Source organism: Neophocaena asiaeorientalis, unplaced genomic scaffold (genome assembly GCF_003031525.2).
Source record: "Neophocaena asiaeorientalis asiaeorientalis breed wild unplaced genomic scaffold, Neophocaena_asiaeorientalis_V1.1 scaffold296, whole genome shotgun sequence".
NCBI classification, from domain to species: domain Eukaryota; kingdom Metazoa; phylum Chordata; class Mammalia; order Artiodactyla; family Phocoenidae; genus Neophocaena; species Neophocaena asiaeorientalis.
Genome location: NW_020175084.1, coordinates 1,887,853 through 1,914,554, shown reverse-complemented (window position 1 = coordinate 1,914,554; position 26,702 = coordinate 1,887,853). Strand labels below are relative to the sequence as shown.

The window sequence follows — 26,702 nt, the reverse complement described above, 5'->3', positions numbered from 1 at the left end:
AAAAAGACACATGCACCCCAATGTTCATTGCAGCACTATTTATAATAGCCAGGACATGGAAGCAACCTCAATGAATGCCCATCAACAGAGGAATGGATAAAGAAGTGTGGTACATATATACAATGGAATATTATTCAGCCATAAAAATGAACGACATTGCGTCATTTGTGGTGACATGGATGGACCTAGAGACTGTCATACAGAGTGAAGTAAGTCAGAAAGAGAATAACAAATATTGTATATTAACGCATATATGTGGAACCTAGAAAAATGGTACAGATGAACCCGTCTGCAGGGCAGAAATAGAGACACAGATGTAGAGAACAAACGTATGGGCACCAAGGCAGGAAAGTGGTGGTGGGATGAATTGGGAGATTGGGATTGATATGTATACACTAATATGTATAAAATAGATAACTAATAAGAACCTACTGTATAAAAAAAGAAAATTCAAAAAATAAATGTTAGTATCTGGAAAGCATATGATCACGTAAGTAGTAACCGACTTTTTAGCAGACCAGAGGAAGCTGAAAAGTAAGTGCCTATAGCTGGGAACATCAAGAAGCAGACTCATTCATTTGGCAAAACCTTGGAAAGCTTCAGGAATTGGAGGTGCCAGTGGGAGTCACAAATAGGAGGCTTGGTTAAAAGTTCAAATAAGAAACAGGCACCTCCCCTCTATCCCCCCCAGCTCCTAACAACCGCGTGAAGCAAGGTGACCACCTTCCCCAACTCAAAAGATGACTAGACGTTTTTCCTTTGTAGATTTTGAACCAGAGGGACTCTGGACTTGAAGTTACTAAGCACAGATAAGGGCTAGAATGCCATACTAAAATCAGGTGAATTAATTAAAAATCTGTATTCTGAATAAAAAGAATTAAGCTGTTCTCCTATGTAGCTCTGAGAACACTGTCTGTAGCATTCTGGGATATCTGGCTGGATATCTTCTGATAACTGTTTGTTGAAGCCCAACAAATGATTTCTTGATCATATAGTAAATGTATAATTTAATTCATAAATTTTTAAATGTACAATTTAAATGTGTAATTTTTACATGGTCAGCTATGCCATGTGTCAGGCCCCCTATTCAAAAAGCAGGAACAAAAAAAGAGTCACTAAAAATGTTAAAATATAAAGTTTTTTCCTATCTTTCTCAGTCTCTCTTTCAACTTGTTATGGTGTTTTTATTTGCTATTTAACACTTTCTAAGGAAAGAAAAATTTTTAATTTAAATTATTACCTTGATTTTCACCATTCATCTTTGTATTGTACAGTACCAGTTTTAAATGTAAATATGAGAACATTTAATTCATATACAGAATCACCAAAATTATTCAATTTGTATTTTGTAGCTCATACATGCATATGTATTTTGTTCTTACCAAAACAGTGGAACCGATACATAAAACTAACTCAATTATTTATTTCAAGTCTTGATATGCATACATTCTACCAATACTCTCTACTCCTGGCTTATTGGTATCATCACTTTCACCATAAGTGTTTTACAAATACTGCAAAGTAACAGGAGTAAGAAAGACTATGACAGGGTTCCATGCTCATTTGTGTTACTTAGAATGTCACTGCCTTCTTTCTGCATTAGAAACAATTCTGGTTCAAACAGAAAATGTGGCTTCTAGGGGTTGTCTGTCCCCACTTGGTCATAGACACTAACTTGCTTACTTCTACCACATTTGAGTCTCACTAAATTCTCACGCACTGGAATTATGTGTTTATGGGGCATCTTGAACACTGTATGTGAATGGGCAGCAAGTAATGGCAGATATATTGCACATATTCCAGTGTTTCAACAGACTTTAACTATAATACAAAGTTCAGAGATAAAATTATTAAGAATTTTGGAGACTTTCCTGGTGGCACAGTGGTTAAGAATCCACCTGCCAATGCAGGGGACATGGGTTCAAGCCCTGGCCCGGGAAGATCCCACATGCCGTGGAGCCACTAAGCCTGTGCACCACAACTACTGAGCTTGCGCTCTAGAGCCTGCGAGCTACAACTACTGAGCCCGAGTGCCACAACTACTGAAGCCCGCGTGCCTAGAGCCCATGCTCCACAACAAGAGAAGCCACCGCAATAAGAAGTCTGCATACCGCAGCAAAGAGTAGCCCCTGCTTGCTGCAACTAGAGAAAGCCCAAGCACAGCAACGAACACCTAACACAGCCAAAAATTAATAAATTAATTTTTTAAATTATTAAGATTTCAAGACAGGGCTTCCCTGGTGGTGCAGTGGTTAGAAATCTGCCTGCCAATGCAAGGGACACAGGTTCGAGCCCTGGCCTGGGAAGATCCCACATGCCACGGAGCAACTAGGCCCATGCACTGCAACTACTGAGCCTGAGCTCCAGAGCCTGCAAGCCACAACAACTGAGCCCACGTGCCACAACTACTGAAGCCCACGCGCCTACAGCGCGTTGCTCCACAACAAGAGAGGCCACGACAATGAGAAGCGCACGCACCACAATGAAGAATAGCCCCCACTCACTGCAACTAGAGAAAGCCCGCACACAGCAAGAAAGACCCAACACAGCCAAAAATAAATAAATAAATTTATTTAAAATAAAAAAAAAAAGCATTTCAAGATAGCAACAGAACATTAAACCAAGTGAACAATTGTATTAATTATTCACTAATCAATGAATTATTCATTCATAAGTCATGAATAATTATATACTTTGCCTTCTGCATATCTTCCTTAGTGAAATGTTTGTTAAAAACTTTTGCTCATTTTTAAAAGTTGTTTGTTTTCTCATTATTGAGTTTTAAGAGTTCTTTATATATTCTGGATATAAATTCTTAATCAGATGTCTTTTTAACAACTATTTTCTCCTGATCTGTGGCTTGTTTTTTTCATTTTTGCAAGGGGGTCTTTTGAAGAACACAAGGTTTTAATTTTGATAAAATTTATCAATTTTTTTCTTTTATGAATCATGCTTTTTATGTCCTAAGAAATCTCTGCTAACCAAAGGTCACAAGAATTTTCTTCTATGTTTTCTTCTAAAATTTTTATAGGTTTCACATTTTGGTCTATGATCCATTTCAAGTTATTTTTTTATATAATAGAGGTAAGTTTCAGGTTCAACTTTTTGCATATGATGTTCAATTGTGTCAGCATCATTTGTTGAAAATCTGTTACACCATTGAATCACCCTGTCATCTTTGTTGAAACCATTTGACCATGGTTATGTGGGCATCTTTTTGTGTTTATTTATTTATTTATTTATTTATTTTGGCTGTGCCGGGTCTTAGTTGTGGCACACAGGATCTTGGTTGCGGCACGTTTTTTTAGTTGCAGCATGCATGTGGGATCTATTTCCCTGACCAGGGATCAAACCCGGGCCCCCTGCATTGAGAGCACAGAGTCTTACCCACTGGACCACCAGGGAAGTCCCTGTGTTCTCTTTATCTGTATGTCTACCCTTACTCTAAAACTGCACTGTCTTGAATACTGTAGCTTTATAAGTATCGAAATCAGGTAGTGTGAGACTTTTCACTTTTTCTATTTCAAAATAATTTTTCCTGTACTAGATCCTTTGCATTTCCAAACAAATTTTAGAGTATGCCTGTCAATTTCTGCCTGAAAAGTTGCCTCAATTTTTATTTGAATTGCACTGATTCTATGACAAACGTGAGATAAATTTACATCTTAAAAAAGAGCAAGAAAAAAAAAAAAAAGAGCAAGTCTTTCAATCTATGAACATGGCATATCTCTCAATTTATTAGGTCTTCTTTCATTTCTCTCACCAATGTTTTATAGTTTTCAGTGTATAAATCTTCCACATTTTTCTTAGATTTATTCCATAATATTCATGTTTTGATGCTGTTGTGATACTTTTAATGTTCCAATTTCTAATTGCTTATGGCAAATATACAGAAATATAACTGATTTTGTATCCAGTGAACCGCCTAAATACACTCATTAATTTTGGTAGATTTTTTTTGTGGCTTTTTGGGTTTTGAGGGAGACAATAATGCTATCTGAAAATATGAGTTTTATTTCTTCCTTTCTGTTTTGTATGCATTTTATTTATTTTCTTGCCTTACTGCTCTGACCAGCGTGTCCAATACAATATTTAACATAAGTAGTTTGAGCTGAGACCTATTTGCTATTCCTGATCTTAGAACTAAACATCTTTCACCATTAAGTATGACGTTAGCTCTGGTTTTTTTCTAGTGTATCAGGTTGAGGACATTATCTTCATAATTTGCTGAGTGGGTTTTTTTTAAATCATGAATGACAAAGTTTTTTCAAACTCTTTTTCATATACTAAGATGATCATATGTTTTCTTCTTTTTTTGCCTGTTAATGTGGTGAATGACATTGATTGCTTTTCAAATTGCAAACTCTGCATTTCTGGAATAATCCCCACTTGGTTATGGTGTAGTAATTCATTCAAACATAAAACTATAGACAAGGATTGCAAGACATTTGAGAGGAGACTCTAACATGAAAGATAAGACCAAAATAAACAGGAAAAAAAAAAAGGCACGCGGAAAAAAGAGAGTACAATGAACAGAGAAAATATTCAAAAGTAGCACTGGTACCTACAGTGAAATAAACTACCCTAGGAAAAATAACACAACACTGTATATTTTTAAAAGAATGATACAAAGAACTTAAAAGAGTTCCTGTAATTAAATTTTTTTTTTAATGACATTAAAAAATTTTCCAGAAAATAGAGGAAAAAAGAGCAGAAAATTAAGAAGGGGGTCGGGGGAGAACATAAGAAAATTAGAGGATCAGCATGTGATTGATGGTAGTTCCACAAAGAGAGAGCAGAGATATGGGGCAGTGGGGGCGGATAGGCAGATGAATTAATAGTGACATTACAAGAAAATTTCCCTAAACTAAAAAGCCAGAATTTCCAGTTCCCAGCAGAATGATATTAAAAAGACTTATATTATGCTCATCATTGTGAAATTTCAGAGCACCATGGACAAAATGGACAAAGGTCCCAAATGTTCCACTGAGGAAACAATTTACATACAATGACTCAGAAATTGGAATGGTCTCAAACTTTACAACTATAACCCTGAAAGTAAGAGACAATGGAACAGTGCCTTTAATATTTGATGGGAAATACTTTCCAACATTATATTTAGAACAAATATATTTTTAGACATTCAAGGGTCTACTGGAGGATGTATTCCATTAAATTAAAAGAGTAAACTAGAAAGAAAAAGGTGTAAGATCCAAAAACAGGAGATCAAACACACAATAAAGATAAGAGGAATCCCAAGACAATGTTGCAAAGTGCAGATGCTATCTACACAGCAGGCCTAGAAAGCAGAAAGTCCATACTGGAACAGAAGAATGGAAAGCTCTAGGAAGAATGTTTCGGGGTGGGATTTTTTTTTTTTTAATTTGAAGGTAACCTGGGTTTTACTGTAGAAAATTAACAACAATCCATGGATAATGTTTTTAAGAATAGTTTAGAAATATATAGCAATTTGTCATTCCATAGGCCAGACATACTAAATAACTTATGTTTTAAATTGTTGTGGTCATCTTTAAAAAACAAAATATTTTGAGGGACTTCCCTGATGGTCCAGTGGTTAAGACTCTGTGCTCCCAATGCAGAGGGCCCAGGTTCAATCCCTGGTCAGAGAACTAGATCCTGCATGCCACAACTAAAGAAGACCACATGCTGCAACTAAAAAAAAAAGATCCCACATGCCGCAACTAAGACCTGGCACAGCCAAATAAACAAATAAATAAATAATTTTAAAAAACATAAAACAAAAAAACAGAATACCTTGGAATAGTTGTCACAAGGTATTAATTAGCATATGTAGGAATTACAAGATAAAATGTGAAATTAACAAGGACAATTTTTAAAATTATCATTTCAACTAGAAATTAAAAGTCTTTAGAGTGTTCAATTTTCATCACCATCATTGTTATATAGTCCTTGAAGTGAACTGAATTCGATTCTGGATCAATTGCAGCAGACAACATTTCTTCCATTTCCTCCTGAGAAAAAGGCTCACCTTCTGCAGTCATATACTTGATCAGTTATTCCTTAGAAACCCATATTTAGCTGGATCTAATACCTCAAAAGCTTGAAGTACGATATCTTTTGGAATTGGTCTGTATCTTCTTTCCAGTAGTACTTCAGTCATCACCGGAAGAAATCTTTTGAATCAAATGTATCCGGTGCTTCTTTCCCTACCTCTGCAATCATATCAGGTAGCTCTCCAGAAAATTAATTTGCCTAATATGTCCAATCTTACTGAGAGCAGATTTGTGTTTCTAATAGACAATTTAGAGATATTTAGCTACATAGAAAACTGGGCAGATAAACAAAAAAGAGGCAATTATTTACTCTAAGAGGAAAAGAAAATAGTACAAGAAAAGGAATATTCTGAATATAAATGAATATACTAATACACTATGTGGCTCAGTTTTGAGCAATGACATGGTCATAATCATTATAAAGGTGGAATATTTTTTTTAAATGCATGTCTGATACTGTAACACCCAAGCTTCATTTTGTTTAATATTTATTTATTTGGCTGCGTCAGGTCTTAGTTGCAGCCCTCGGATCTTCGTTGTGGTGCAAGGGCTTCTCTTCAGTTGTGGTGCACAGGCTCTAGAGCGCATGGGCTCAGTAGTTGCGGTGTAGGCTTAGTTGCCCCGCAGCATGTGGGATCTTAGTTCCCCGACCAGGGATCGAACCCGCAACCCCTGCATTGGAAGGTGGATTCTTAACCACTAGACGACCAGAGAAGACCCATAAAGGTTGAATATTAACATAAGCAAAAATAATGATAATTGTACAGGCAAAATGGGAGGAATAGAAGCCTAATAGATGAAACATAAAGCTGAAAATTTTTTACTGTAATTGCATTTATTTAGCAAATGTGCTAGGCATTAAATGCTTCACAAATGCTATTTATTTAATCCTCATATTGGCTCTATGAGTTGGTACTATTACTTTTTTTTTTTTTGGCTGCACTACACCACAGCTTGTGGGATCTTAGTTCCCTGACCAGGGATTGAACCTGGATGCTCGGCAGTGAGAGCGTAGAGTCCTAACCACTGTACTGCCAGGGAATTACCAGGTTGGTACTATCATTAATTCCAATTTGCTGATGAGGGAACAAAGTCACAGAAAACTTAGTTAACTTCCCCAAGACCAGTGGTTCTCAGCTAGGGGTTACATTTGGCAATGCCTGAAGACATTTTTAGTCATTATAGGTGGGGTGAGGGTGCTACTGGCATCTAGTGGGTAGAGACCAGGGATACTGCTACACATCCTACAATGCACAGGATAGCTCCACACAACAAAAAGTTATCTGGCACAAAATGTCAATTGTGCCTGTTAAGAGACACTGACAAGATGAACAGAAATGGTGAGTAGCAGAGCTGCAATGTGAATCCCAGCAGCTCTTTCCACCTTACTACGTTGCCTGTCAATAGCAGCCCAAACATGTTATTTAGAAACATGAAGGTAATATGAGAAGAAAGAGCTGGAAAAGTTGAAAGTAGTTGCCTGTATGGAGAGATAAACCTGGGTGGGGAATAAAGGCCAATAGAATATTTTTGTGTGTGTTGTTAGTTGTTGGTTATTGGGTTTTGTTGTTCTTGTAGAAGGTCTGAAGAACTACGTGAATTATATTTATTTTTAAATGTTAAAATGATTATGAACATTCAAATCATAAACTAATTTTAACTTAATACTTTTTCTCATATTTTCGAAGTGTTTAGTAATACGCAGTTTATAAGAGCTGTCTCTCAGTAAATTTTGTTTGAATAAATGAAAAGAAGGAAAAATATTCATGAAGGACAGAATACACAAAAAGAGAACTTTCATCTTGATTGACATCTTGCATATCAAGTTCTAACTTGCAACATAATGAAGCATTTCTGACAGAAAATCCTGAAGATCCAGATTCCTAATGGAAAAGCTATTTCAAACCTAATTATAAGCAAACAAGAATAAACAGCTTTACCAGATAATGATAGATTACCAACTCTATCATTACATATATAAAAGCATCCATAATAGAGGAACAATGAAGTTATTTACAAAAAAACAAACAAGCATTGAAAGCAAGTGAAATAATGATGACTGTTATTATTCCTTTTTTTTTTTTTTTTTGGCCATGACACGTGGCTTGCAGGATCAAACCCAGGGCCCGGCAGTGAAAGCACTGAGGGATGACTTATCTTTAATAACTATTTTTAAATTCATAAATATCATGTAATCTTTAAAAATCCATATAGAAAATACAAATCTAACTTGGAAGCTCACCAAACCCCCAATATCTTGTACCAGTAACAATACATCTTTAACTTAACAGGATATACTGCAGAGAAAAGGAAGATGCCAAGTTCATGTCACTACTAGAGCAACAGATTGGATCAATAGATTATCTCACTCTTTATTCTCAGAGAAAACAAAAGCCATCTGCAAGAATCTTCCCCATCTCTATTTCCTCCCCCACAACTCTATTTTCTTCCTTTGGCTATCTCTGTTTAAGGTTCTGTATGTGTGCCTGTTTTTCTCCCTGACTATGTAATTTCACATTTTCAAAAAGCAAAAAAGACATCAAAGTGTATACAGTAATTACTCTTGCTTCTGCTGCTGTCCACACTCAGTCCATTCCTCCCTGTCCCCTAGAGGTAACCATTTGTAACAGCATGGATTCTCTTAGTATTTCTTCATGTAAATACAAGCAAATCGAGATATGTACATATATATATATTTCCTTAAATTTCCCATATGTACTGTTCTATTTCTTGCTTTATTTCACATAAAAATACTTTGAATAAAATTTAATTATGGTAGCTAAAGTCTGGCCATCTTAGAGACACTCATTGTATAACAAATGAGAAAATTTCAGTCCAGGGAGAATATGTCTCTATTAAAGAGATGTAATTATTATTTAACAATTATTTAACAACTATTAAATAATTACTTAACAATTTAAAAAAGTTTTTCAGTTCTCAGGTATACTAAAAGAAAAATATTTTTAAAATCAAGTGTACACTTTCTATGTTTTTAGAAGTTACTAGGGGGGCTTCATTGGTGGTACAGTGGTTAAGAATCCGCCTGCCAATGCAGGGGACATGGGATTGAGCCCTGGTCTGGGAAGATCCCACATGCCACAGAGCAACTAAGCCTGTGTGCCACAACTACTGAGCCTGCACTCTAGAGCCCATGAGCCACAACTACTGCCTGTGTGCTACAACTACTGAAGCCTGCGTGCCTAGAGCCCGCGCTCCACAACAAGAGAAGCCCGTGCACTGCAACAAACAGTAGTCCCAGCTCACTGCAACCAGAGAAAAGCCTGCGTGTAGCAATGAAGACCCAACACAGCCAAAAAAAAAAAAAAAAAAAAACTTACTAGTTAAGCCAACTCAATAAAAATTTGTACCTAAACAAATCGTATGTTTGGAAACAAAGTCACAATTAGACCTAACAATATCCCTTGTACTAGATAAAAATAAATCAGTGGTTTTAAAAATTGGCTAAATTTTTTATCATTTTCTGTACTGCTAAATAGTAATTACTTAAAATTTCAATAATATGCTTCTTTATCAAAGATTTTAATCTCATATTAAAAAATCATTCTTGATATAGTCAAAGCTCATAAAACAAATGCTAAAAGCTTAAGTAAACACATTGAATTCAAATGTTTTTCAACAAGATTTTAATGGGAAATTAAGGGGCTTAGAACTGTGTAAATAATTAAAACCTCCCACCTTCTTTCTACTATTTCCCATCCCCCAACCCCATGCAACCTGGACGGCTCAGTTGGAAACATATTTCTTTGAGTGGAGCTCAGAATGGGGACTTGGTAGAGGAGAGAAAGAAAAATGCAGCACATAACAACCATCCACCAAGTTAACTCGGGAATACTACTCTTCACACTGCTCCAGTAAGGCTGATTTGGCCTGGAGCTGTGAAATCAAAGGAGAGTGAGTTCCTCTGTGGCCCTTCCAAGATTCTTCCCAAGACCAAAGCCTATTTTATACTCTCAGTAAAACCACTATTCTACGGCCAATAGTATTTGAATGAATGGTTTTCTATTCCAACGCAAATTAATACTATCTTTGGGATATATATTAAATTCATGAGTGCCTTTTATTTCAGGTAAGAAAAGAAATTACTTTGAAAATAGAGAGATGACCCAGCAGATAGTCACAAGTCATTGCACCACGTCTGCTTGAATTTTTTTAAGGCATATAGGCATACCCTTGTCTCAAATAAAAGACTACTGAAAGAAAGGAGAGGATCAGCTGAACGCCTTAAAACAGGGAACGATGTGACTTCCTTGGCAGTCCAGTCGTGAAGACACTGCAGGGGGCGAGGGTTCCATCCCTGGTCAGGGAACTAAGATCCCGCATGCTGCTCGGTGCAGCCACAAAAAAAAAAACCCAGAAAACAGGGAAAGAAAAAATTTTAACATATATAAAATAATTGGAAGAAATTAAAACAGAAACTAAATAAGCAAAGAAGGCATTTGCCCCTTACAACTTTCCAGAGGTTAAAAAAGAATAACGTTCTATCAAAAATATGATAGACCACATTCACAGAAAGATAGACAAGATGAAAAGGCAGAGGGCTATGTACCAGATGAAGGAACAAGATAAAATCTCAGAAAAACAACTAAATGAAGTGGAGAGAGGCAACCTTCCAGAAAAAGAATTCAGTATAATGATACTGAAAATGACCCAGGACCTCAGAAAAGAATGGGGGCAAAGATCAAGAAGATGCAAGAAATGTTTAACAAAGACCTAGAAGAATTAAAGAACAAACAAACAGAGATGAACAATACAATAACTGAAATGAAAACTACACTAGAAGGAATCTATAGCAGAATAACTGAGGCAGAAGAACGGATAAGAGACCTGGAAGACAGAATGCTGGAATTCACTGCTGCAGAACAAAATAAAGAAAAAAGAATAAAATGAAATGAAGACACCCTAAGAGACCTCCAGGACGACATTAAATGCAACAACATTGGCATTATAGGGGTCCTAGAAGGAGAAGAGAGAAAGAAAGGACCCGAGAAAATATTTCAACAGATTATAGTCAAAAACTTCCCTAACATAGGAAAGGAAATAGACACCCAAGTCCAGGAAGCACAGAGAGCCCCATACAGCATAAACCCAAGGAGAAACACACGGAGACACATAGTAATCAAATCGGCAAAAATTAAAGACAAAGAAAAATTATTGTAAGCAGCAGGGAAAAATGACAAATAACATACAAGGGAACTCCCAAAAGCTTAACAGCTGATTTCTCAGCAGAAACTCTACAAAACGAGAAGGGAGTGCCATGATATACTTAAAGTGATGAAAGGGAAGAAGCTACAACCAACGTTACTCTACCCAGCAAGGATCTCATTCAGATTCGATGGAGAAATCAGAAGCTTTACAGACATACAAAAGCTAAGAGAATTCAACACTACCAAACCAGCTCTACAACAAATGCTAAAGGAACTTCTCTAAGTGGGAAACACAACAGAAGAAAAGGACCTGCAAAAACAAACAGAAAACAATTAAGAAAATGGTCATAGGAACACACATATCGATAATTACCTTAAACGTGAATGGATTAAATGCTCCAACAAAAAGACACAGGCTTGCTAAATGGATACCAAAACAAGACCCATATATATGCTGTCTACATGAGACCTACTTCAGACCTAGGGATACACAGACTGAAACTGAGGGGATGGAAAAAGATATTCCATGCAAATGGAAATCAAAAGAAAGCTGGAGTAGCAATACTCATATCAGATAAAGTAGACTTTAAAATAAAGAATGTTACAAGAAAAAAAATTAAAAAAAATAATAATAATAAAAATTAAAAATAAATAAATAAATAAAGAATGTTACAAGAGACAAGGAAGGACACTATGTAATGATCAAGGGATCATATAAAATAAATACAAATTGGAAAAGAAGAAGTAAAACTGTCACTGTTTGCAGATGACATGATACTATACATTGAGAATCCTAAAGATGCCACCAGAAAACTACTAGAGCTAATCAATGAATTTGGTAAAGTTGCAAGATACAAAATTAATGCACAGAAATCTCTGGCATTCCTATACACTAATGGTGAAAAATCTGAAAGAGAAATTAAGGAAACACTCCCATTTACTATTGCAACAAAAATAATAAAATACCTAGGAATGAACCTACCTAGGGAGACAAAAGAGCTGCATGCAGAAAACTGTAAGACACTGATGAAAGAAATTAAGATGACACAAACATATGGAGAGATATACCATGTTCTTGGGTTGGAAGAACCAATATTGTGAAAATGGCTATACTACCCAAAGCAATGTACAGATTCAATGCAATCCCTATCAAATTACCAACGGCAATTTTTTTGTTGTTGTTGTTGTACACAGGCCTCTCACTGTTGTGGCCTCTCCCATTGCGGGCATAGGCTCTGGACGCACCGGCTCAGCAGCCATGGCTCACGGGCCCAGCCGCTCTGCGGCATGTGGTATCTTCCCGGACCAGGGCACGAACCCATGTTCCCTGCATCAGCAGGCAGACTCTCAACCACTCCGCCAACAGGGAAGCCCACCAATGGCATTTATGCCCATCTACAGACGAATGGATAAAGAAGATGTGGTACCTATATACAATGGAATATTACTCAGCCATGAAAAGGAATGAAATTGGGTCATTTGTTGAGACGTTGATGGATCTAGAGACTGTCACACAGAGTGAAGTAAGTTAGATAGAGAAAAACAAATATTGTATATTAATGAATGTATGTGGAACCTAGAAAAATGGTACAGATGAACCGGTTTGTAGGGCAGAAATTGAGACTCAGATGTAGAGAACAAACGTATGGACACCAAGCTTTGAAAGCTGTGGGGCGTGGGGGTGGTGGTGGGATGAATTGGGTGATTGGGATTGACATGTATACACTGATGTGTATAAAATTGATGAGTAATAAGAACTTGCTGTATAAAAAAATAAATAAAATAAAATTCAAAAATTCCAGAAAAAAAAGTATATTTAAAGTAAAGAGATGATGGGCTTCCCTGGTGGCACAGTGGTTAGGAATCCGCCTGCCAATGCAGGGTACACCGGTTTGAGCCCTGGTCCAGGAAGATCCCACATGCCACGGAGCAACTAAGCCCATGCACCACAACTACTAAGCCTGCGCTGTAGAGCCGGCGAGCCATGTGCCTGGAGCCTGTGCTCCACAACAAGAGAGGATGCGCAATGAGAAGCCCACGCACCGCAACGAAGAATAGCCGCCTCCACAACTAGAGAAATCCCCCGCGCAGCAACGAAGACCCAACGTAGCCATAAATAAATAAAAAAAAAAAAAGTAAAGAGATGATATTGAGTTGTTATGCCTATATATATGAACACCATAAGAATGGTTTGTATATAACAACTGTTGTCATATTTTTAGCATGTGAATCACAAAATAACCACTTTCAAAATGCGTGAATAAAGAGATTCATTTTTTCTTTTTTAATTTATTTAATTTATTTATTTTTGGCTGCATTGGGTCTTCGTTGCTGCGCACAGCGGGGCTACTCATTCATTGTGTTGAGCGGGCTTCTCACTGCGGTGGCTTCTCTTGTTGCAGAGCACAGGCTGCAGGCGCACAGGCTCAGTAGTTGTGGCGCACAGGCTTAGTTGCTCCGCGGCATGTGGGATCTTCCTGGACCAGGGCTCAAACCCGTGTCCCAAGCATTGGCAGGTGGATTCTTTACCACGGCACCACCAGGGAAGTCCCGAGATTCATTCTGAAGTCTGTAAAAAAAAAAAAAAAGATAAGAACTGTAAAATATAGATTTTATCAGCTCTCTAATTATGAAAATTAAATCAAGATTATTCCATGAAAATTATGTATATTCACAGGCAGGAAATTAAAAACAAAGAAAAACAGCAAGCACTTTATCAAAACTCCATCAATGATACTTCAGTCACATGAAATCCCCCCAAATGGGTGTTCTGTCTGAACAAATTTGTATGTTCACTCTTGTTCAGTTTTGTGTAGCCAACTTATCTTTCTTTGAGTTGTTTGTCATCATGTGTATGTGTGCTATTTTGGTGAAGATTGAGATGTAAGAATTTGAAATTCTTTATACAATCTATATCTGTAGCTTTGAAGAGACTATCAATTTTTAAAATCATTATTAATAGGAATAAAAGCATAACATAACAGTTGAACTGAATGTTCTTATATGTTACTAGTTGGCACTGATAAATTTCTAGAAATTATGAAAACATGGTAAATCGCTCTTCAAACCCTGAAGTGGCGTGTGAAACAAAAGATATGCAGAACTGATGCCTAAATAGAAATTAATTTTCTGTTAAAATATCATTAATCAGGTGTCAAGTATAATAGGAATTCTTAGGAGCATCGTAGTAAATCTGAAAGTTTTTTCCTTTCTCTTCAAAAGTACAAGAAATATTTATCAACTGTGAAAGTGAAAGTAATAACAAATATCCAATCCATTTATGAAAAAATAGAAAAATAAACCAAAAGTAATCTCTAGCTCTTTCAAAGTCAAAAACAATCCCTATTGGGAAGAACAAACTTAAATGTCCAAGGCAAAATAGCTAATACATATTTGTTTATGTTGTTAGAAGTACATTATAAAATTATATTATTTTCAAGGGCTAGATGCCATATTACTAATATAAACATAGGATTTTCAATATATGATTTACAATAGTCGTATGAAACAGACAAAATTAAGCAACAGTTTTTGCACATATAGTGCAAATATTATCAAGACTTTGGTTTTACCAAAACTATACAAACTTTAACTTCATTCATGATAATATCAAATTAACTACCCTGGCTCTTTGTTTTCCCCCCCAAAACAGGCCTCTTGTGCCTCCCTCCCTCAGTAGAGTGATATCAACCAACAATCAACAAAGATTACAAAGATTATTACAACAAAAATTACAAAGATTATTTTCTGAAGACATTGTGTATAAGATACTGTGCTCAGCATTACACGCGAATTTTTCAAGGTAAAATAGAAGCGCTATGAAATGACCTTCACTTAGTCAAACCATGAGATTAATGTTCTCTATTCCCTCTGTAAGACACACAGACTGAGGTCTGTGGCCTTTGAAGGTTTATTAATGGGCTATATCATTGTATACGCACATTTATCCTTCCTCCAGCTGTTAACTACCAAGAGCCATCCATTCATTCCCTTAATAGTGTCTGAGTACCTACTATGTGACAGGCATCGTTCTAGCAGTTAGGGACACAGGAGTGAATAAAACAGACAAATATCCTGCCCTTATGAAGCTTACATAAAAATCAATTGTTTTAGTTTTCCAAACTCTTAATGTTAGTTATTCTTGCTAATGTAATTAGGTAATTTAAATTTTATATACTTTATTAAGTACAAGTGTAAAAGATATTTTTCCTATTGCAAATGAAGTTGAAAGTGGTTAATTTTATGTTATGTATATTTTACAACAATTTTTAAAAGTTGAATGCTACAGAAAGGAGGCTGAAACATTGCTGAAAGAAATAAAGAAGATTCAAATAAGTGGAAAGACATCTCATGTTCATGGATTGGAAGGCATTAAAAAATTAAAATGTCCATACTATTCAAAGCAGTCTACAGATTTGATGCAAATCCTATGAAAATTGAAATGACATGTTTACAGAAATAAGAATACCCATCCTTAAAATAAGGTAAAAAATATAATAAAACAAAACAAAAAGAAATAATTATAAATAATAAAAAAAAAAAAGAAAGACAAATTACTGCCACAAATTACCGGAAGCAAGAAAACTGGAATATATTATACAAATATAGAAATACTCTGTCATATTATTTCATGAGTATCCTTAGGTTCTGTGTTTCCTTTAACAAAAAACAAAACAGAAAATTGTAGATTTTGCATTTGAGAAGGGTTTATGTAAAAAAGACAACCTGGAACTCTAAATAGCAGATTCATGGTCAGAAAGGCCTTGACCCAGCATCAAAAGATTTGCTAATGAATGCATAATGATAGGTTTTTAGTAAAAGTAAAATGCCTAAGTTATATATGTATAATTTTTTACAGTTCCCTACTTTAACTTTTTAGATGAACCAAAGGACTGCTTAGCTTCAGTTCTCCAAGACAAATTTCCTCTCTTCATGTGGTTGTAAAGTATGGCAGGTTCAATATTTCTCCCATTTATATGATATCATAAGCCTGGATTTGGCCCTAAACTGATAACCAGTTTCCATAAATAAGACCATTTTTCCTCCTAAGTTTTCTTTTAGACATTACAGGGGAGAATGAAAAAATCAAGGCAATCAACTTTTGAGAAATTTTTTACAAAGTGATCCTTTATTTTATTAAACATTCCAATTCCACCTAACAAAGCCTTTTCTTGTGCAGCAGCTCGCTCTCATCAAACAGTGTAAAATCACCCTCTTTAAGACAAAACATAAACTAGAAAGCTTAACTTCTGATTTGGTTTCCATTTCTGGGAACACACAAAAAAATCAAGATTAACAGTCATGACTCCTAAGGCAAGTCCCAGTAGGTCAGATTTGGATGACAGCATATTCACATTAAATTACTTTGTGTGTGTTGAGACATGGCTAAGTTTCAAAAAGCAGAAGGGCTGTGCTTATTTGCCATACTCCCTTCAACCAAAGTGAAGAGGCAGTTACATAACTTGCCAGGGCAAGTAGTAGAAATGAGTCAGATAGGACCAGCCCTAGAAAAAATTGTGAATTAGGCAGTTTGAATTCAGTGCCACACCCCTTTAGTACTACATATACTTCTCTGATCCCCTCCCTTGGTATCATCAGCCCTAAGGGCCACCCTCATACCACATACCTCTTCCCCACCAAATTCCTTTCTCTCATTCTTTCTCTTCCACTCATAATGAAACTAGCTTCCCCTCATTCCTCCTTCCCCTTCATTAATTAAAATTTACCTCTCCAGTATGTCTCACCCTCCAGGTTTAAAGTGACAACTACCTAATCTGATAAATCAATCATGCTAATATGCAAAGAGAGAAAGCTGGAAGGTAAAGCCTCAAACTTTTGATGGTAAAACTTCAAACTTTTAAAGTTAACACCTTGTAGTTTAACTCATTAGTGACTAAAAGTGAGAATTACCAGCTGAGGCATTCAAGGGAGAGAAATATTTTGAGTCAGGTAGAGCACTTGGCAAATCAAGCAGGAGTAGGGTGAATGCTTTTAACCTAACAGGGTGCCAGCCCTAATCAGAGTAACTAATAAGCCCTGGTCAGTTTGGGGCCAGTAGGGGGAAATTGGAAAAGAGCCAAGAATCTGGCTGGCAGAGAAAAGCAGAAGATACAGAAGCACCACAATTAAATTTTTCTGACTTAACCTTTCATAGGACTGGCTAGCCCTGGCACCTAGTAAATATTTTCTAAAGTTCGTCTTCAGAATGAAAGAGATTATGTAAAATTTCTTTCTCATTTACACTAAAACACTAATTCCAAAAATCTGTACAGCTTTGGTTATTGCTGTTATTTGATTTTTTAAAACAGTGCTTTAAAGTTCACAAATCGTTTTCATACACGTGTTTCATGTAATCCTATTGAATACTGAAAGAACATTACAGGTTATTATATGTGGAACATATCAGCTATTCTTATTTCCTTCACTTTATAAAAGAGGAAAATGATGCTCAAAGAAGTTAGGTGACTTGCCAAGATTTGTACTTAGGTCTTCTGAGTGCAAATGCTGTGCTCTTTCAGTGTACTGAGCTACAAGGCTGCCTCCCAATGTTTAGAGTTATCTTTGCCATTGCTGTCATGTAACTCTACATCCTAGGGGAATTCTCACATTTTAAAGAGAGTTCAGCTACCACCAAAAGAAAATAACCTGCCTATTCAACGGACCTGAGGGTAACTGTAGTCCTATCTGGTTTCCATTGCTGCATTTTTTCCCTAGCTAATTCTTGGTTCACTTGGAAGTGTCAGTACTGCCTCACAAAGTCTTCCTTAAGCACTGTCAGAGTTTGTGCTCCAATTACCTGCTCATGTTTTGGTGGATTACTTATCTTGCTTCTGATTCTCACCTGGGCAAAGTTCCCATCACAGTCCTTACTCTGTAAGCAAGAAAGGATAATATGTTTCTGGGCTTAAAGGTGGAAAAAAACACTAGAATAGTTAGTACAAGCCAGAATACAAATATTTTATATTGAGATGAACATAAGAAGCCAGCTGGAAAAAGACTGCTATTTACAGATTTAGATTAGCCTAGAATTCATTTCAACCTTTGAGGTGCCCCCAGGGAAGTCCCTGAATTTTTAATTTAATTTAAATTTAATTAATTTACAAAAATTTTTTTCTCATGATGAAAACTTTTAAGATCTACTCTCTTAGCAACTTTCAAATGTACAATAGAGTATTACCAACTATAGTCCCTTTGCTGTACGCTACAGCCCCATGACTAATTTATTTTCCAGCTGGCAGTTTGCCTTTTAATCCCCTTGGCTTTTTATAGAAAAGTAAACATGGGACTTCCCTGGTAGCACAGTGGTTAAGAATCCACCTGCCAATGTAGTGGACATGGGTTCAAGCCCTGGTCTGGGAAGATCCCAAATGCTGTGGAGCAACTAAGCCCGTGCACCACAACTACTGAGCCTGCAGTCTAGAGCCTGCAAGCCACAACTACTGAGCCCGCGTGCCACAACTACTGAAGCCCACACAACTAGAGCCCGTGCTCCACAACAAGAGAAGCCACTGCAATGAGAAGCCTGCACACTGCAACGAAGAGTAGCTCCCGCTCGCCGCAACTAGAGAAAGCCAGTGTGCAGCAACGAAGACCCAACACAGCCATAAATAAATAAACAAAGAAACAAATAAATAAATAAAAGTAATGGAGTGTGAATTTAAAAAAAACAAAAGTAAACATGCTTTTTGTGAAGATTTTAAATAAAAATCCTCATAGAAACCACTGTTAACAGTATAAATATTGCCATATACATAGATATAAGTACTTTTGAACAGAAATCAGATCATTCTGTACGGCCACTTGATTTTGTCAATAGGTAGTATATGTGGGTGACCATAGTTAATTTAAGCAATCCACCATTATGGACATTTACTTTGTTTTTAGTTTTATTTATTTATTTTTTATACAGCAGGTTCTTATTAATCTATTTTATACATATTAGTGCATACACATCAATCCCAATCTCCCAATTCATCCCACCACCACCCCCCAACCCACTCTCTCCACTTAGTGTCCATACGTTTGTTCTTTACATTTGTGTCTATATTTCTGCCTTGCCAACTGGTTCATCTGTACCATTTTTCTAGATTCCACATATATGTGTTAATATACAATATTTGTTTTACTCTTTCAGACTTACTTCACTCTGTATGATAGTCTCTAGGTCCATCCACGTCTCTACAAATAACCCAATTTCACTCCTTTTTATGGCTGAGTAATATTCCATTATATATATGTACCACATCTTTATCCATTCTTCTGTTGATAGGCATTTAGGTTGCTTCCATGTCCTGGCTATTGTAAATAGTGCTGCAATGAACATTGGGGTGCATGTGTCTTTTTTTTTTTTTGCTGTATGCGGGCCTCTCACTGTCGTGGCCTCTCCCATTGCAGAGCACAGGCTCCGGACGCGCAGGCTCAGCGGCCATGGCCCACGGGCCCAGCCGCTCCGCGGCATGTGGGATCCTCCCAGACCGGGGCACGAACCTGTGTCCCCCGCATCGGTAGGTGGACTCCCAACCACTGCGCCACCAGGGAAGCCCACATGTGTCTTTTTGAATTATGGTTTTCTCAGGGTATATGCCCAGTAGTGGGATTACTGGGTCATATGGTAGTTCTATTTTTAGTTTTTTAAGGAACCTCCATACTGTTCTCCATAGTGGTTGTATCAATTTACATTCTCACCAACAGTGCAAGAGGGTTCTCTTTGCTCCACACCCTCTCCAGCTGTTTTTAATTTTATGACTAGCAACAATACTGCAAAGAATATTCTTGATTATATCTGTGGTCATGTGTATAAATATTTCTATAGGATAAATTTCCAAAATGGAGTAAGTTAAAGGATATAAACATTATAAATTATGAAAGACACTGCAGTTGCACTCCCAAATGGAATAAGCCAACTTATAATCCTACGAACAGTGATGAGACAATATCTATTTCACATATTTTCACCAATATCAGATATGTCTTTAAAAGTATTTTTCTATTTTGATAGTATTTTTCTAATTTGATAGTTATAAATACCTCATTTTGTTTTAATTTTTATTTATACAGTTGTTTTATTTTTAAATATTCATTGCTTTTCTGAATTTCTTCTTTTGTAAATTTCTTATTCATTGTCATTTTATTACTCTATAGAAGCTTTACATGTTATGTAGTAAAATTTACAAATTCTTTTAAGGTTTTGGGGGACAAATGGATAGCTGCTGCTGCCACCAAAATAAATTCCATATGGATCAAAGAATAAACTGTGAAGGCTACAAAAGTTCTAGAAGAAAACATGGGATAATATTTTTGATAACAGAAAATAGAATGGCTTGTAAGCATATAAAAAGATGCTCATAAGAGAATGGAAATTATAGCTGTAATGTGGTAGCATTTTGTATCTATTAGACTGGCAAAGATCAGAGAGTTTGATGATACTGTGTTGGTGAGGGTGTGAAGAAACAGAGCACATTATCAAACTTTCCATCTGTATTAGGATGACTGTAACTTGTACCACTTCTTGGTTTTGTCTACCAAAATGTAAAATGTTACTCTAACTCACCTTTTATTGCTTCTAAAAGGTTTTCTGTTGATCCCTGGAGTTTTCATATAATTTGCAAACAGATGACAATCCTAACATTTTCAGTATTTTAATTTCTTGTTTCTATTCCATATCTAATTTCATGGGCTGTCATTTCCTTACATGGTGTGATGGTGGGCATTCTTGGCCTTGTTCCTGACTTCAGCAGGAATAAGTACAGTGTTTCATTATTCAGCAAGTTTCTGGCTTTGATATAAAAATATATTCTTTAAAAATTTTTATTAAGGAATGATGCTGGATTTTACAAAATCCTTTTCAATATCAATTGAGACACCGCTTTTCTCCTTTGACTTATTAATATAGTCAACTATATGAATAAGTTTTATATTATTGAATTATTCTTATATACCTGGCATAATTCCTCTTAACTTTGGCATGTCATTTGTAATGTAGTTCTAGTTTCTATTGTTAATATTGTATTTTAATTTTATATTATATCCAAAAGGAGATTAACCTATAGATTTCTCTTTTGTGTACACTTTATCAGATTTTGGTATCACAGACATTTATTTTAAAACCAGCCTTTCAGCTCATACAAAACAGAAGGATTACTGGTGACAGAGCCTTGAGGGCAATCACCTGAAATGGTCTTAATGCAAAAACAACAAAAAAAGGAAAACTGCTCATAACACTGTGGTTTGTCTACTTTTGTGAAAATTTCCAACACTATGCTCTTTATACTTTCTTTCTGACATGAATTCACAAGTTATTCCAAGTGTTATGGAGGTTGCTTTTCTTTCTAATAAATACATGAACTTTCTCTCAGTGGCAAACAGCGGCTGATGTTCCATGAAGGTTTTTATTCTCATGAAACTATCTCTCCCTCTCTACCTTACCACCCTGATACTTCAACCAGAACATTTAAAAACTACTTCAGAAAATGAGGGAAAGCCTGGGAAAAGGGCTCCAATCCTTCATTTCTGTCTCTAGTTCAACTTGGCTGATCTTACTGTTATTTACTTTCACCACTCTATTCCTGCTGTTGCACTTTGGTTTTACTTTGTTTCCTTCAAATGTCTTTCATCTTTGCTTCTTTCATCCCACTCCCTACCCTACAAAGCCCAGTTTAAATTCTTTTCCTCCTTAATCTGACTAATCCAGCCCTTTCTACAGAACACAGACTTTCTCTCATTGACTACTGCACTCAGTGTTTGGCTGCACATTCTAACTATAATCTCAAATTGTTTCAAGAATGCTAGTTTTCTTCCTTAGGCTCTGTGGGTATCTCCTTGAGGGCAGGACCCTTATCTTAAAATTCTGCTGTGCATTTTCTATTGTTTAGCGCTGTGAGTAATCACATTCAGTGCACATTTGCAAGGCATATTTGACTGAACACATCCATCACAGATATTCATTTAGTAAATGAGATAATGAAAACTCAAGGCTCGCCAAAGGTAAACCATTACTATTAATCCCCTCATTCATCATACGTGTACAACAGCCTCAGGGGCTAGGGTTGCAGCTCTAACTTTGCTTCAGATCTCTCCATTTTGGAACCAGCCATAAAGTTAAGTTTCACCTAGGGCTCAACATTAGGGGCCCAAGACTAAATTAACTCCCAGGTCCCCTTGTACCAGATTTACCTCATACTTCTGAGAATAAACCCAAACTTTTGAAACTCAAATGACAAGATACCATTCGCTCATGAATTCAGTAAGACTTCCTTGTAAATTGTTGTAACCCAAATCTTTTAGCTTGCAGGAGGGTCATAGCTGCTAGGACATACTTCTGCTAAGTTGTAATGTGTAGTCCTATAGAAAAATGGATGCCTTTATTTTATTCCATTTTGTCAAACATTTTACTTATTTTTTTTAAATTTAGGATTATCTGAGCTTCAGAAGGAAAATTACAAGAATTTATACACTTTTTTTTTTTTTTTTTTACAAATATGAGAATGTGAGTTTTCCTGAGGGCATTTGGGGTTTACCAAGTGTTGCCACCATACCTTTGAAGATCATTTTACAACTGTGGGAATACTCACCGAGATGTTTTCATTGACCCCGCCATTTCCAAGTCGCTATATTGCTGCAGGGAGCTGGCACAGCCCTGCTCTTTCTCTCATTCTTCTTCTCCTCACCCTTTCAAAGCCCAAATCCGCCCGGTGGGAATATGGAAACAAGGCTGGAGGCAAGGGAGGGCAAGGGGGGAGGGGTTATTTCGATTGACAGGGCAAGAGCAGGGCATTTTTCACTCTCCCTGGCACTCTGCTGGGCCACAAAGTTCTGTTTCTGAAGTTGGAAGTGTGGGGGCGGTCAGCTGCATTTTCAACTTGGCCATAAATTAAGAGCCCACCCCGCAGGGGCTAAGAACTTCGTTGCCAGGCCATCAACCTGAGCGTCTGGCAAGCCAGAAGAACGCGAAAAGCCAGGCCCGAGACTCCGGTTGTCATGGGAACCTGGGCGCCTGTCTCCCCGGCGACCTTGTCCCTAGGGAGGGGGCGGGGCTGGAGGGCTGTCGGGCCAATGAGGCCGAGGGGACGGCGGGGTCGGAGATCCGCTGTGCTCCGGGAATCCGGGGAGGGTTGATTGACATGAACTGGGCGGAGCCGGTGCGGGCGCGTGAGGTGTAGCCTGAGTGAAGCGAGTAGCTCCGGCAGCCGCGGCGCGGCGAGGGTGACACACCATGATTACATCCCCTAGAGACCGTCTTGCTGGCGAGCAGCACTGCCTGGCTTCCCGGTCCGCCTCTGCCGCCTCGGCAGCTCTCGGAGCCGGCTGCAGAAGTTGAGCCGTTCCGCACCAGAGGGTTTGGCGAAGCCCTTGGAGGCGTACCGGGCAGCAGAGGGCCGGGAAGGGTGCGCGAGCGCTCGAAGGTCAGGCGGTCGGCCGGGGTCGCGGCTGGAGGGGCGTTTCGGAGGCGTGGAGGAGGAGGAGATGCTGCTCCTCTTTTCCCCCTCCCCAGGCTCCTTCTCCAGCTCCTTCGGCCCACGCTCGCAGCCGCTTGGGGAAGAAGAGGTGGAGGCTCTGGGCGCCCGCGGGGGCTGCCGGCTGCCCACCCCGACGCCGCGTTCCCGCAGCCCTCGTCCCGCGCTCCAGTAGTAGGACCGGGTCTCCGGAAGAGCGGGTAAGGACGAGAGCTGCCTTGGGCTCTGGACTGCGTGTGCGGAAAGTGCCCAACAAAGTGTACCGCGCTTGCTCTTTTCCTCCTCTCTCTGCTTTTGCCCCAGCCCCTAAAATCAACCCTGTTGCCCTGGTGGAAGGAACTTTTTTTGGTTGGAGTGTTTTGGTGTGTTAGGTGGGGGTGGGGTTACTGGGGTGGGGAGGGATGAGATGATGTTTTATTGTGAATTAGGTAGATTCACCTTCTCCGCGGAGGAAAGTCGGATTCTCGGGAATTAAACCCCAGAGGGGGTAAGAGATTGTGGGGTAATAGAGAGTGACATTGCCCCATCTTGCTACTACATCTCTGCTCTGTGCGTGCTAAGGGAAGGGCTCCCAGAGTCTGTTTCTAATTTCTGTAAATGATTGTGGACATGGTGTGGTTAGAGGCCGCCGAGAAGAATGTGTATATGTAAGGGCTCGGAGAAGAGGGGGTTGGGTGGTAGGGAAGAGGGGGCAGAGGGAGAGACACTGCCTGATGCAAGCTCTTTTATTGCTTTTCTCTGAGTGGAGCTAACCACCCCTCTCCCTCTCTCCTTTACTCATTACAAGATACTGTAGTACCGAAAGCTGGAAAGCTAAAGTTTGGTAGAAGCAAGAAAGTTTTTACAAAGTTTAATTTCCCTCTGTTATGAATACACTGGAGAAGGGGGAATGGGGAGAAATATTACCACTAAAATAGGTTAACAGCAATACAGTTTTCAATGGCCTTACACATATATGATAGACACTTCCAACTAATCTCTTGGACAGCCTTGTGTCATTTTCGTTTAATTGCATCTTTGAAATAACAAACGCTGTGACTTCATGGGGAGCTGCCTGGAGCTGAGTTTACCTCTCAGAAAATGGGGCAATCGGGTTTGTTTTCAAGGCGGGGACCTAAACGAAATGTAGGACACCTGATCTGTGGGTTGAAGAGTGCAGGTAACTAATTAGAAAGATTTTAAAATTTAGATCTACAGAGTTTACTAAAGGATAGGGAAAAAATGGAAGTCGTTGTATTATGAAACAAGCGTTGGTATTTTCCCAAATTCTTGTTGGCTGGGTTGGGAGGGTCAACGTGAAAACTTGCTTCCTGTTCATTGGCTGTTTGTGTTGGTGCTATGATACAAATTATTTCTTATGTTAATATCATTAGCATTATTTATTAAGTTCATGCATGTATTGATTCAGTAAATTCGTACAGAGACGAGTTGACTGCTTTATTGTCCAATCTTAAGTTTATTATAGTTTTTTCCTAATAACTTTGTATTCTAACTTTGATGTTCTAGAGGCCTTGTGGAAGTATGTGTTGGGGAGATGGTAGGATGGAAGGTGGAATTAAAAATAGAAAAAATATCTAGGGTTAGTTATTAAGAAAAGGAACTAATTTGAAGTGTGTTTCACTTTTACATGAACTTTAAAAATTTTTTTATTTATTTAATTTTTATTGGAGTATAGTTGATACAAGAACTTTTTAAAAAAATCTATTATGTAGGTTTGAATTTACATTTGTTCCACCACAACTTTTACTTGCGTGTAAAGCCTGCTGTTTTTTGGAGGGTGATTACCAGCATCTGAAAATATTTATAAATAGCTTTTCATGTCACAATAAACACACATACACAAACCATTAAAACCAGTGTCAATTGCAAAGATGGATTTTGATACTATGGTGGGATCAAAAGTTGTAAAACTTACATTATGTTTTTCTGGAGGCATGCCTCAAATGCAGGAAGTGAATGTGAGAATTGGCTAATTGTTTTTGGTAGATGATAGGTATCAATCTTGAAATGAATGGAATTTATGTATTTTTTTATTAAGAAAAACAGGTCAAATCCTTGCTTTATTCTGCTTTTAATAAGTCAGGGATTGGATGAGGGGCATTGTAACTTCCCCTATATCAATTGAGTATGTATTTTTCCAGCTCATCTTATTACCCATTCCAAATGAGCTAGAGAAAGGGACTACTGAGAATAAGCTGCTGCAGCTTCTTCCTCTTTTTTTTTTTTAACATCTTTATTGGAGTATAATTGCTTTACAATGGTCTCTTTTTTTGACAAGAGTTCGACATTATTAAATAAACTACAAAACATTTTTTGTGGTATAATTAAATTGTAATTAATACCAATTGAAATCGAAAGGAAACACTGCCATACTCCAAGCCTGTGCATTTTAGGAGTTACTCCTGTCAACATTTTCTTATTTTGGAATATGCTTTGGGAGAAGTCTATGCCATTAATTAGAATAGAGAATTGAAGGTTTTCTCCTCTCAGGCCTCTGATGTAACCAAGTGTGACTCATTTGAGTTAATGTCCCTTTACACTGCTGGAGCCTGAAAAAGGAGAAAGGATATTGGGTCTCAGAATAGAAGGATTAGTGCTGAGGGGAAGGGTGAGGGTCTGTTGCTCTGGATTTCCAATTTTTTCCACTGTCAACTTTTCTTAATTTGAAAATTAAGATAGGTTGAACAACCCAGGAACTGGATTTAAAAAGCTTTTAATGAGTAATTAATATAGAACATCAATGATCTAAGTTAAAGTTACATAGTCACTGTAAGCATGTCACATCAAAACTGTGGTCTGTAAACTGCTCCACGAGGAGTAATCCCAGTAATCCTGTGAGTCTAGGGGGCAAAATGAAAATATCTTTAAGACCCCTGTCTTATTCTTGTTTAGTGTCAGTCACAGTGAATAAGCATCCTGTTCTATCCTGTATGAAGAATGTATGACTGTAGCTAATAGCTTGTGAGACAGTAGGAGACCAATTACTTAACTTCTTAGGATAGAAAGGCAGCAACTTCTAAATGGTCTAGTGTTGAGGCTGCTGTAGATTT

General features: G+C 37.6%; 1 protein-coding gene across 12 annotated transcripts in view; it reads left to right on the top strand.

The window, feature by feature from the left end:
* Positions 1 to 23,409: 23,409 nt before the first annotated feature.
* Positions 23,410 to 26,702, top strand: part of PTPN13 (protein tyrosine phosphatase non-receptor type 13) — a 226,571-nt gene continuing 223,278 nt past the window's right edge. For 8 of the 12 annotated variants that reach the window (XM_024764184.1, XM_024764183.1, XM_024764181.1 and 5 more), the window contains exon 1: positions 23,412 to 23,852. The gene's annotated coding sequence lies outside the window, so the exon portion shown is untranslated. Of the gene's footprint in view, positions 23,853 to 26,702 lie in introns of all 12 variants that reach the window. The other 4 variants (XM_024764189.1, XM_024764187.1, XM_024764188.1 and 1 more) reach the window with 2 other exon arrangements.